This window comes from Cyanistes caeruleus, chromosome Z (genome assembly GCF_971803275.1).
Source record: "Cyanistes caeruleus chromosome Z, bCyaCae1.hap1.1, whole genome shotgun sequence".
NCBI lineage: Eukaryota > Metazoa > Chordata > Aves > Passeriformes > Paridae > Cyanistes > Cyanistes caeruleus.
In genome coordinates, this window is record NC_141732.1 from 53,160,063 (window position 1) to 53,172,932 (window position 12,870).

The following is a 12,870-nucleotide window of genomic DNA, read 5'->3' on the forward strand; positions in this document are numbered from 1 at the left end:
CGCTTTCTCCTTCTTATCCTAGCTCTCATTACTGATCATAACACCAAGTGGTCATGCATGTCACCAGCCTTTCCCACTGCGTCCCTTCCTAGCTCACTGACCTCCATTTTATGATTCTACAATCTTCTGCCCTTTTTGATGTAAAGGTAGGATGTATTTTAAATTTGTTGCTCATGTTCAGTGTGTGAGGGACTTCAGCTGGAGGTAGGTAGCTTAAGCTTTAGAGATGTGGTTTTCATGCAATAATGAACGAAGTAAATCTAAAGGACATCCGTTTATCTGATTTTGCTAACTCAGATGAAATTTATGATTACTGCCTGACAGTTTCCCACTTTTTTGAGTCTTTCTGGTATTTGTTGTATTCAATTATTCCCTAAATCACTCATCATTCATGATTCTTCCCTTTGAGACTTAAATTTCTCTGTCTGAATATGAGACCATTTGAGCCTCATTTGTTTAAACAAAAAACATCTCTTGTTTTCTCTCAAATTCCAAGGGATTTTCCCATGCTAGAAGTCCCACTGTATCTTTTCTCTTGTAATTACAGTAGCATCCCTCTTACTCTTCTTCATTTTAATGAAATTTGATAATCGTTTTGCATTTATACTAGTCATCATCATTATTTGGTATGTTCTAGAAAGTACATTTTTATATGCTTCCATATGTATATGCATACACTTAAAACACAATAAACTATAAGTACCACTAGTAAAATGACAAATAATCAACATGATTGTTTCATCTATCCTTTATTTGGAATGCTTTTTGACCTTCTGGAAATTATCTCTGAGAAGGAGCTGGGAAATTTTGCTAAGCAATTTTTTACCAAAAATTGGTAAAAATAAAAACTACTTAACATCATCATAGCATTAAGAAACAGGCATTCTATGTTCAGCCAGATGCACAAAGGGTTGTGTCCTCTGAAATATTGTGCAAGCTGAGTACTGAAAAGGCTCCATAATATTTTGCATAACATTTTTTGATTTTGAATAAACATGCATATGATAATCATTTCCCTAAAATCATTATTATGTGTTCTCTCTCCTTTACACTTGTGTTCTTCTGTCCTGGTGGTCCCTGGTGGTCACTGACCCCAAAGTCATACCTGACCATCCGGTCAAAAAAAGTAGGCACAACCAGGCTTGTAGCTTTCCAGTTCTTCCTCCTACAGAGTAAGTATTGTGTGGTTCCATAGGCCAGTGGTTTTTGAAGAATAAGCAATGTATAAATGATTTTTCATCAGACAACTTTCCCACTCTTTCAGGCTTGTGAAGCTTGTCTTTCTTTTGAGCCTTCATAAGCCTCACCTTGCTTTTTTACTAACATCATATAAGTTCCTTGTGTTGCATGAGAAATCATGTTTTTTCAGCAGCTTAAAGCAGGTGCCATTATCACAATTATTAATATGATCACAGTTATACTTTGCAAAAGCAAGGCCCACCAAGAAGTCAGAACCTGGGCCACAGACATTGTTATGAACAGACAAAACGAGGCCAGGACTTTTTAAAGAAAAAACTCAGGCCTGTTTATTAAAAAAAAATCAGGACAACTAATGAGACCACGGTAAGCTGGAGCATATGCAGCAAGTCAGATACAAGTAGCAGACTGTGTACCACACAGGGTGTCTCCTGGGACACTGTTTCTGCAGAAAGACCCAGGTGCAGGGCACCCCAGAGGTTTTTAAAGTCTCCTGAAGTGGCTGGTGTGCTTTTGATCCTTTCATTGATTGGTCCTTTTTTTCCAGTCGCTGGTTGGTCCATTTTGTGGTGCATTCCTGACCAATCATTCTGGAATGCCTTGATTTCCCTGGCTGGCTCATTCTCCTGTTACAGTCTAGAATGCTGTCATCACCCCATGAGGTAACATTCTGGAAAGTTCCCTCTATTAAGCTCACTGAGTTCTCACCACCCCCCTCTAGTGGGAACACACCCATACTACAGTACATTTAACTTCATAACTTATTATTTCATAACTTATTACATAAATTAGGCATAACAATTCATTACATTATTTAATAATTCACAACAAAATTACATTATTAACATTTCATAAGCCCACCTATGAAACCAACTTTATTTATAACAATATGAGCTGCTGTACCTCAGGATTCTTCCTGATGCAAGCAAATATTTGAGTGCAATTCCACTTTTCCTTCCTATTTCTCTATTTCTCCATTTCCCTAAGTGTTTCCTGATGTTTTAGTTCCATTATCTTATACTTTAATTCTGAAGGTACAATTACCTGCCCACATGAGGTTAACAATCAATTGCTGGGATTTTCCATAACTGTTAAGGATAGGGCTAACTGCCCATCCTGATTACTATCATTTGGTTTTTGTTCTAGGACTTTCAACTTTTTGCTAGGTATTTTTCGTCTATCTCTTTGGCTGTTTTATCAGCTCGTTGATTCCCTGTATTAACTGAGGAGTTTCCAAACTGCTTGATGGGCTTCAGGAGTGCATTGCAACATTCTTTTCGCTTTTTTACACTATGTAGTAGTTAACTAATTTATTTTTTATACTTTGTTGGAGAACCTTGTGCCTGTAACAATCTTCTTTCCTTTCATATGCTCTATGGGCATGTATTATTCCAAAAGCATATTTTAAATTGGTCCATATGTTTACCCTTAGCCAGCGCTAAGTGTAAAGCCATTAATTCTGCTTTTTGTGCTAATATGTATTTATGTAAAGCCTGGACTTCTATTACCTGGGTCAAGGTTACCATTGCACACCGAGCTGCCTATCTTCCATTTAATACCATGCTGCTCCCACCAGCATATAGCTCCAGTTCTGGGTCCTAGATAGGATCACTATTGAGGTCCAGTCATAGGATCAACATTGTCCTGCTCCAGTAAGGCAATTTGGTATTTTAGCATCCTGCTAAGAAGGCTTATAGATCTTGTACAGTTCTTGGCTCCAGAGTTTGACAAATGGCTTCCTTTTAGTTGCTTCCCAAGGTTTTTAGCTGCTTTTGCCTTGCAACATAACAAAACCAAGTTGTATTACTTCTTTGGGCTTTTTTTTTCCTCTTTGTGCCATTTTCTTTGATATCCTGTATCCAGATTGTGTAAGAAATTTAACAGACTTATAGTAGCACCCAGGCACTTCCTTCAGTCTTGGTTGCTGGCAGAATATCATTAATACATTGTAGTAAAATTCTGCTCAGATTTTCTTTTTCCAGCTTTCCACTTTCTTTTACCAGCTGATTGCCAGCCATAGTGGTGCTGTTTTGAAGTCCTGAGATACCTGAGTCCATGTTAGCTGAACCTTCCACCCAGGGTTTAGATTCTCCCACTCAAAATCAGACAACTCTCCAGCTTTGATCAGTAGCCCATACCAATGAGGTTTCAGCGTTCTCTTCCTCTTCTGGTGTTTCTTCTATCTCATTGGATTCCTGTAACATAAAAATCTTTGTCTCAATGGCTTTTCATTCAGGTATTTGAATTTGTATTACTCCATTCAGGAAAGTTATTTGATTATTCAATTTTCTCAATAAATCTCACCTCAACAAGGGAATTGGGCATTCAGGCTTACACAAAAATTGATGTGTCCCCCACTGTTTTCTTAATTTAAATGGTAACAGTTGTAGAAAAAAAGGCCTCTTCTCTTTCCTCTGTCTCATACCCACTTACTGGTTCCAAGCTAAGTTTTCCTCTGCATTTATTCAGTGCTGAATGAGGTGCTCCTATATAATTTTTTTAAAATTACCCGTTGATTCCCCAGGAATGAGGTAACTAGGGCTTCAGCTGAGGATGATTCCCCTGGTGCCCTTCAGGGGAATTCTTCATTTATGGTCATAAGCTTGGTCATTTGAAGAACTAGGTTGAGGTTTCCTGGCTGATTTCCCCTGGCCTGGAAGCACTCCCTTTTCCAATGTTACCTTTCTTTACAAACTGCCAAAGTATACTTCAACCACCAGTTACTGCAATACTCAACCAATTGCTTCCAAATGAGCAAGAATTTTGAGCCAGTGTCTTGTGAAAAATAAGCATTGTATTAACCCACTAGATGCAAATGATTTTTCACCTGTCAACAAGAAACTGTTCATGAGCCAACAGTGGGGCCTTGTGGCCAAGAAAGCCAATGCTGTTCTGGGGTGCATTAGGAAGAGCATTGCAAGCAGCTTGAGGGAGGTGATCCTGCTCCTCTACTAAGCCTTGATAAAGCTGCATCTGGAGTGCTGTGTCCAGTTCTGAGTTCCTCAGTACAGGAAAGACATGGGGCTCCTGGAGCAAGTTCAGTGGAGGATGACTAAGATGAATAAGAGACGGAAACAACTTTTTTATGATGAAAAGTTGAAAGAGCTCAGTACATTTAGCTTGGAAAAGAGACAACAGAGAGGAGACGTCATCAATGTCTGTAAGTATCTTGAAGGGGAGGTGCCAAGAACATGGAGCTAGGCTCTTAGTGATGCCAAGGAATAGGACATGATGTGCAGGAAATGGTGCACAGAAAGTTCCATCTGAATATGAGGAAGATCTTCTATACTGTGTGATTGACCACTCACTAGAGAAGCCTGCCAAGAGAAGTTTTGGAGTCTCCCTCACTGGCAATATTCAAGAACCATCTGGACACACTCCTGTGCCATGCGCTCTAGGACAGTCTACTTGAGCAGGGAGGTTGGATCAGATGTCTCACTGTGCTCCCTTCCAACCTGACCCATTCTCTGATTCTGTAAAGGGCTCAAAACCTTAATATACTTCCAGTTATGATCAGTCATTGTTTTATCATCACTAAGTCTGCTCCTGGTTTGAGTTCTACTTTTAAGTGGAGTCCTAGTGTTTGCTTTAGGTGTTTTTTTTGAATCTCATACAAGAGGGATTCCATTTTTTATAACATAATCACATAATTACATACAATTATATATTGCCTCCTGGATGTCATAGGTTTTTCTGAGGTCTGAGTCATTTGTAAACAGGTTCCAGCCTTCCCTGACTTTTCTTGTGGATGGTATAGCTATACAGAATTTTAAAAAATAGAAGTTATTTGAGCATTTAACTTGCATTAATAAATCTCATCCGAACAAGTGAAGAGGATATTCTGGCACATATAGAAACTAATTAATCAGTTTAATTTTTCCAATTGTACACTTTATGAATTGTAGGAATGGCCACAAAGCTCTTCTTTCCATTGTTGAATCAACTGGTATTTTAACTTTGCTTAGCAGTACTGGAACTAGGATGTCTGCTGGAGATGCCTTGATATTTTCCCCTGGTCATCTTTACTCCTTGTCACGAAATTCTCCAGTATCACAACAATTACATCTTCTAATTAACGCTTCCTGCCTATAAATAATGCAAGGATTTAGGGCAAAGGCAGGGCAGAAACTTCTTCCAGACCCCTGCCTAATTGCTCTTACTTTGCCTTTTCTAATACCATTCTTCTTTCTTCCACAGTAAAAAGGCATTCAATATAGCTTACATATCCCCTCCATTAGAGTTGTAAGTCAGCACCATAATTTCCAAAAACTTCCTTCAAGATTCTCTTGGTAAGAATCAAAGATCATTTGCAGTTCAACAAATCTGAAGAATTAAAAGAGACACATCTAAAAGACTGCCATACCCTCTGCTTCCATTGCTTGATTGAAAGGTGACTGTTTTACTGGCTGGGAGTGAGTCTGATCCGAGTCTGTCCCACAAAATAGGACTAAAATCCTCACCACCTCTCATATGCTTTTTATTTTGATATATACCCTCTTTATCCATCCCTGCCCAACGTTATATGGGGTGGAAAGAAGGAAACTAATGCTCACATGTTTCAGTTCCTCCCTTCCACTTCATACTTACTAGTTTTCCTATGCAATAGGTGGCATCAACATATCCCATTTCACACTTTTCAGAATATAACCCAAAGGGCTACAGGAGGAAAAAAAGAGCAAATTATTTAGAAAGCAATAATGCTCACTTGGGTGGTGCTGATGAGAAAATTAGGTAATGCTAAAGGACAAACTGAGTGAATAGCACAGTCTGTATGAGGGGTGGGGATGACAGCCCAAAAATTATTATAATTACTACAGCAAGGAACAGGAGTCAAGAAAAAGAAAGTAAAACATGGGTGAAGTGAACAAAATGCAAAGATATACATGGAGGCAAACTCAAGAGATTAATGACAAAAAAATATAGAGTTGCATGGAAAGGAAAAATTTTACACAGTATTTTGTGAGATGAGACAAATCTACTTTTCTTAGAAAAAAACTATAGAACAAGAGTAAGAAATAAAATGAAGCTTAAGTAAATTGAGAATGACACAATGATAAGCATGATTTTGTTTTAAAGTTGAGTTTTTTTATGATGGGGTGGTCAAAAGAAAACCACGATGCAATGTTTTTGGTTTTTGAGATAAAATAGTTGACAGTTTAAAATTATGGATGAAAAGTGTGAACTGTTAGAATGGGACCTTTGCAAATGTAGGAATTTTCACAGTCTTCTATGGGTAGGTTGCTTCAGAATGAAAATAAAGATAATTGGTCACTTGAGATTATGTTTGTACTGGTATTTGAACTGCTGCCTGAATTCTTAAAAACACTGTAGATTGTTTTGCAAATTTAATTTTTGCCAGTAGGAGACCTCTGTAATGACCTTAATGTGGATAAAGTAATGGTGATAGCAGAAGAAGCAAGCAATTAACATGACCAAGAGACAAATGTGCAGGACGTATAAGGAGGAGGTGGAAGAATGGAAGCATCATACCAAGCAAAGAAAATAGAAAGAGAGAAATATAAGCCACAGTTTTAAGAAGGAGCTGTGCAAGGGGAGCAGTGAGCCAAGAAGGAAAAGAAAAGAAATTTTTTTTAAGGGCTTATTTTTCTCGACAGTCTTGTAATGACTTGAAGGCAATGTAATAACCTGTGTGGATGTTTCACTATTATCAGATATGTTGGTATGTCTTCTGGGAAAGAGGGAAAGAAGACTGAAATGGAAATTGTCCTTCTTCTGAGCTTGGCAGATGTGTGTCACTTAACTCCCATGAAGTCAATGTGACTATTTCAGCATGGAAGGCAGAGAGAGAAAAGCAGGATGGGTGACTTCATTAACCAGATTTAAACTTGATGATAAGAACAACAGCAAATGAAGTATAATTGTTACAGATAATGCAGAGTGCATGAGCATGTTACCCTATATGTAGAGTTAACTGTGCTTTCCATCGTGTCAGGTGAGTTATGAAAGACAGAAAAGTTGTGACAATAAAAGTTCATAAATTAAATATTTCTATTTGATTATCATGGAAACAGAACTGCTAACAACTCTGCCTCATTAAAAATTATGTCTATAGCAATGTTTTTTCTGCCAGAAGGGTTGAGGCGTAAGTTGTTAAGACAAGTGTGGGCTCTTGACAGCTGGAATGAGAATTTTACACTAAGCAGCCTAAGAGTTAAAGGTAACAACAGAGCAGTGGGTGTTTTACTTTGTTTATAACTAATAAAAGTTCTTTGTATTTACAGTCAGAAGAGTCCCTGTGCTGAGGACCATACAACCTGAAGCATACACTGCCAGTTTGCATTGTACATGTTCATGGAGTGGTGTACTTGAAGCTCAGGGAAAAATTCAGCCTTAAATTTATTTTCTACAATCTGTTTCTAATATTTGTGTACCATTTTTTCTGTGAAAAAGGTAGAAAGAAGTAAGGAGACTACAGCATTCTAATAAGTCCCTTCCAGAACTGATTCAGAAGTTCACATTGTTTCTTCACGTATCTCTGCTGTTTGATGATGGCTAGTATCAGTGCTAAATGATTCTCAAATTTCATTAATATGAAGAACAGTAAGATGGGTGCTACCATAATTAAAAGAGAAAAGATACGGTGGGACTTGCTGGTTTGGGAAAACCCCTTGGAATCTGAGAGAAAACAAGAGGAGATATTTTTTGTTAAAACAAATGAGCCTCAAATGTTCTCATATTTAGCAAATGAGGTTGTAGCCAGGTGGAGATCACTTTCTTCTCCCAGGTAATAGGTGACAGGATAAAAGAAAATAGCCTCAGCTCACACCAAGGGAGGTTTAGATTTGATATTAGGGAATTTAAGGATGTGACAATTAGGGACATGGTTTAGTGGTGAACAAGGCAGTGCTAGGTTAACAGTCAGACTCTATAATTCAGAGGTCTTTTCCAGCCTAAACAATTCTGTAACCTTACCTCATCAAGTGAAGTAATTTCAAGTTCCAGTTCTTCTCCAAACTCAATATGATGGCATCATGTTTAACGTTAAACACAGAAATTTCTTGTGGAACCAGGTATGACTGTAAGTCAACAGTGTCTCATCAGCAACAGTATTAACCCTAATTGTTACAACAGCTCCCAGGAAAACAGCACTAAGACCAGTTCATCATTCCTAAAACTTGTTCCCAGATTAATATAACTATAATCCTAGTACATCAAAATCTGCAAATGCAAAGACTAGAAACAGCATATCGGGACCCTAGGTTCAGGTCTAAACCTAGCTGCAATGACGTGTCTCCATAATTTATTAGTATGGGTTACAGCAGTCTATTTCTAGGTCTTTCACTAGCTCAACAGTGCTGGCTAATTCTCCCTGAAACGCTAGCCCAGAAGAGCCATCTTCCAGTCTGATCTAGCATTTCACCCATAGCAGATCCAGCCTTAACTGTAGAATATCATCCTTTGCTATCCTTCCAAACTGAAATGCTAACCTCATTTTATTGTCTAATTAAAGACAATTGCTTCTTTTGTGAATGTTAACCTAGGAGTAAATGTTCTGGGTTTGCAATTGTGTTAGTATATATGCTGACGTCTGAAAATTATTAAAACCCCTCTACCTGCTTGACCCCATTAAAAACTGGGAATAAAGTTGATACTTCTCAAACAAGGTTTTCAATAATTGCTTAAAAATATGAAAGAGACAAATAGGAAAATCATTCCCAGTAATTATATCTTAATTACAAAAATATTTACTTATGAAGGCTGAAGCAATTAGTCATCAATTAAGGAACACATGCATGCCAAATTTTACAGGGTTTTATTTGCATAATATATGAAATTTGATCAGCTGAAAATGTATTCGTTTTTAAGCGTGTGTCTTTTCTTATATAGTGATCTGATTATTAATTAAATGTCAGAGAGAAAAGTATTTAAAAGGTGAAACTGTGTGTACCACGGACAGAATTTGTTTTTCTTCTAAACATCATAAGATCCAGAAAGTACAAGCAAAGGAGCTAGAATGTCATTCATAATCAAATTGTCACTATATTGCTTAATTTTCAGTATATTGCTTAAACATGAGAAAATAAACAATAATCAAAATCAAGATGATTCATATGAAAAGTGACTAGGTGTTGCAAATATGTAAGTAAATACTGTCAGTTGAAATTACACTATACGTATTCTTATATGTTTTTGCAGATTCAGAAAACCATAGAATGGTTTAGTTGGAAGGAACATTTGAAGGTCATTCTAATCCAGCTCCTCCCTTTGTAATGGGCAGGGACACCTTCCACCAGACCAGGTTGCTCAGGGCCTCATCCAGCATGGTGTTGAACACTTCCAAGGATGGGGCATGTACAGCTTCTCTGAGCAACCTGTTCCAGTGTCTCAGCATCCTCATAATGAAAAATTTCTTCCTTATTTTCAGTCTGAATCTACCCTCCTTTAAACCATTACCTCTTCTCCTATTGCTACAGGCTGTGCTATAAAGTTTGTGCCCATTTTTCTTATAGGCCCCCTTTAAGTATTTAAGACCCCAGTGATCTCCCTGGAGCCTTCTCTTCTCCAGGCTGAACAACACTAACTCTCTCAGCCCACTTTCATGAGAGAAATGCTCCAGCCCACTGGTCATCTTGATGGCTTCCTCTGGGACTTGCTCGAATAGTACCATGTCTTTCCTGTGTTGGGACCCCTGAGCTGGATGCAGCACAGCTGGTGAGGCCTCACCAGAGCAGAGCAGAGGGGCAGAATCCCCTCCCTGGCCCTGCTGTCCACATTTCTTAGGATGTAGCCCAGGACATGTTTGGCTTTCTGGGCTGGGAGTGCCCATGGCTGGTGTCATGGGGTGACTTTACCTTTAAGATAGTTTTGAGAGCTAAGGAAGTTGAAGCTTCTGGTGACTGATGGGAGTCTTTTCTCCTGACCAATTATCGGTAATTTCTAAGAATTGACAGCAGTTTTGACCATTGAAAAGTGAGATCAACCTGTGAACACCACCTTAAGACCTAAGCCTGGGAATTTCTTTGTCTCTTTGTTTCCTGGCTGTGAAAGGTAATAGAGGTCCAGCTGGCCTCCTGTTCCCTTCCCAGGCCATGCGGCCTGGGTGGGGGCTGGGCTGGGCCCAGCGGCTCCTGGCCGGGAGATGGGGCCTGCGGGGCTTGCCCCGGGCTCTGGCCGGGCCAGGCCGGTCCCTGGCTCGGCTGCAGGTTTTGCCGTGACTGAATTCACCAGAGACTGCTGCGTAAAGAAAGGAAAAAAATAAGTAAGTCTTCTAGTAATTTTTTAGTTACTGCTTTAAAACCACAACAGCTGGGTCACGTCCAGCTTCTCATCTACCAGCATTTGTGAGTCCTTCTCAGCAGGGCTGCTCTCACTCCCTTCATCCAACCCAGCCTGTGTTAGTACTGGAGGCTGCCCCAACCCAGATACATGACCTTGCGTTTGAACTTGTTGAGTATCACTGACACCACACTGGAGTCTACGGCTAGCTCAGAGGCAATGTGGTGCCATGAGTGGGGAGCAGCTTCCCACTGCGATGGGGAGAGCTGAACCTTAGAGGCACCTGCTCTACAGCTAGAATGGCTGTCAGCATCAGGGAGCAGACAAAAGAGGAGAGGGAGGCCTTTAGTGTGAAATTCTGAGGAAGGCCTATTTGCCAAAGGGAACAGGGACCAAAGAGCCCCAGGCACCAGAGTTCTTCGGATTTTATACAGCACTAGAACAGAGGATGGGTACACTCTCTGGACCAATAGGAAATCCAGGAGGGAGGAGTGAGAGGAGGGGAATATAATACAGTGACCAATAAGGATAAAGGGGGTGGAGAGGGCAGGTCACGTGTACCAACAGGGAGTCAGTCATACTTTAGGGGAATTCCAGTAGGGCAGGGGAGGGATTTACGGGGGACTGACAGGGATAGAACCAGAACTAGGGGCAGAGTTTATAATGAGGGATAAGGAAGGACTGGAATACAGGGTGGGGATTGCAGTGATTGAAGGGCAAAGGGGAGGAATATAATAATCCAACTTGGAAGAATGTAAAATGCAGGGACGGGGGCAGGTGGGACCAGAACAGACCATTGACATTAAATCATTCAACGACTGTAAAATAAAAATGCACTACAACATATGATGTTTTTGTAGGCCTGTTTCTCAAGTCTGTCAAAGTCCTGTATGGCATTCTCTCTCACATTTGTCAACCTGAATGGTTGTACTCTCAACCTGAAAGTAAGCCACTGTAGTGGTTTAGGTTCACCAATTTGAGTTTCCTGGCCAACACAACAAATAATGTAGTGAGTTTAGCCCTGGCTAAAATTGCCAGTGCACCTATTAGAATTATTTATTAATTTCCTGCTGTGAGATATGAATTAGGAGGAAGGCAAAGCAGGCTCAAAACTTAAAATATATAAAGAAAACTTTATTAACAGAACTAAAAGAATAAGAAAATTCAGAATAAAACCTTCAGAACACTTTTCCTCTCCCTGCCTGGCTTCTTTCCCAGCTGACAACATAGAGATGAAATCTGGGGTTTTTCAATCAGTTACCACCTCTACAATAGTCTTTCATCATTTCTTGTAGGGAGATGAATTTTCTCTCACCATGCCATGGGGACTTCTCCAGAAGAAACAGTTCTCTCATGGCTTTTAATTTCCACGAATAGCAGCTGCCTGGAAAATCTGCAATCATGAAGTTCGTCTCATTTCCACAGCCTTTCCACAGCTGAGTTAATGGGCCATATCAGCTTATGCGGTATTATTTTAAGGATGAGCTGTTCAAAAGCAAAGGTTCTCTTCATCTATCTCTGTGATCAACTTAATCTCTGGGGGCATAGGTCTTCTCTCCCTGGGAGCAAAGGGAGATCACTATCTCTACATCACTCTCTCTCTCTTCAAGCCTCTCATGGGATCACAGCTACTTCCACATCTGTTTTGCTTCATTATGGATGCCTCTGCTCATGTCTACAGTTCGAACACTCCACCCACCCATACTTTCTCATGAATTAAAGGGGATATTCTAGTCCCTAGTGTATCATAGTCCATCTGCATGGCCTTACCAAAAGAACTTTCAGCCCAATAGTAAGGCATCTCTTAATTCTCCTTCCATCTGGGACTTGACTCCTTTACTGACCTTGGTGTCTTCATTTTGTCCTCTACAAGTCTTCATTCTGTCCTTTTCTCTCACTCAAGAGAGGATCAATTTTTGCAAGTTTCATCTGTGCAGTGGAAGAGTTAATATCTCACCCAGACCTGCAGACAGTCATGATAGTTCCTGCTGGGCAGTAGCCAAAGGAGTCACAGTGATGGATTTCACAGCTGGGGATGTGCCAAGATCTCAGGGGGCCCAGCCAGAACAGTGGCAGCTGCTCTGGCTGCATGGCTGGTCTCTGGCTCCCGCTTCCTTCAATTTCAGCCGTGGGCTGATGACTTCCCCTCTCTTTGCCTGGCAGCTGCTGGGGCCACATAGGGCCACAGTGGAGGGGGCCTGGCCTGGCCCAGAGCCACTCCTGGGGCTCAGTGGACCCCAGTTTGGCATGGGCCAGCAGCGGGACAGGACTTAGTGTCAGCAAGATGTTAGCAGCCACAACCCAGCCCAGCCTTGGCTGGGGCCCCATGGCCTCCCCTCCCCCAGCCTGGCCACTGCAGGGTCCAGCCTGGCCCCACCAGGCTGCTCGGGCTGCAGCGGAGTGGGGCCAGCCTGACTGGCACCCAGTTACCTCTTC

General features: G+C 40.6%; 2 long non-coding RNA genes across 7 annotated transcripts in view; both read left to right on the forward strand.

Moving 5' to 3' along the window:
• LOC111940634 (uncharacterized) overlaps positions 1-12,870 on the forward strand; it is a 51,080-nt gene that overhangs the window by 699 nt on the left and 37,511 nt on the right. For all 6 annotated transcript variants that reach the window (XR_015280397.1, XR_015280398.1, XR_015280400.1 and 3 more), the window contains exon 2: positions 23-146. This is a non-coding gene — a long non-coding RNA (uncharacterized LOC111940634). The remainder of the gene's footprint in view (positions 1-22; positions 147-12,870) is intronic.
• Positions 1,793-6,700, forward strand: LOC147648448 (uncharacterized). The gene is made up of 2 exons (XR_015280406.1): positions 1,793-1,859; positions 6,529-6,700. It is a non-coding gene; the product is annotated as an uncharacterized LOC147648448 (long non-coding RNA).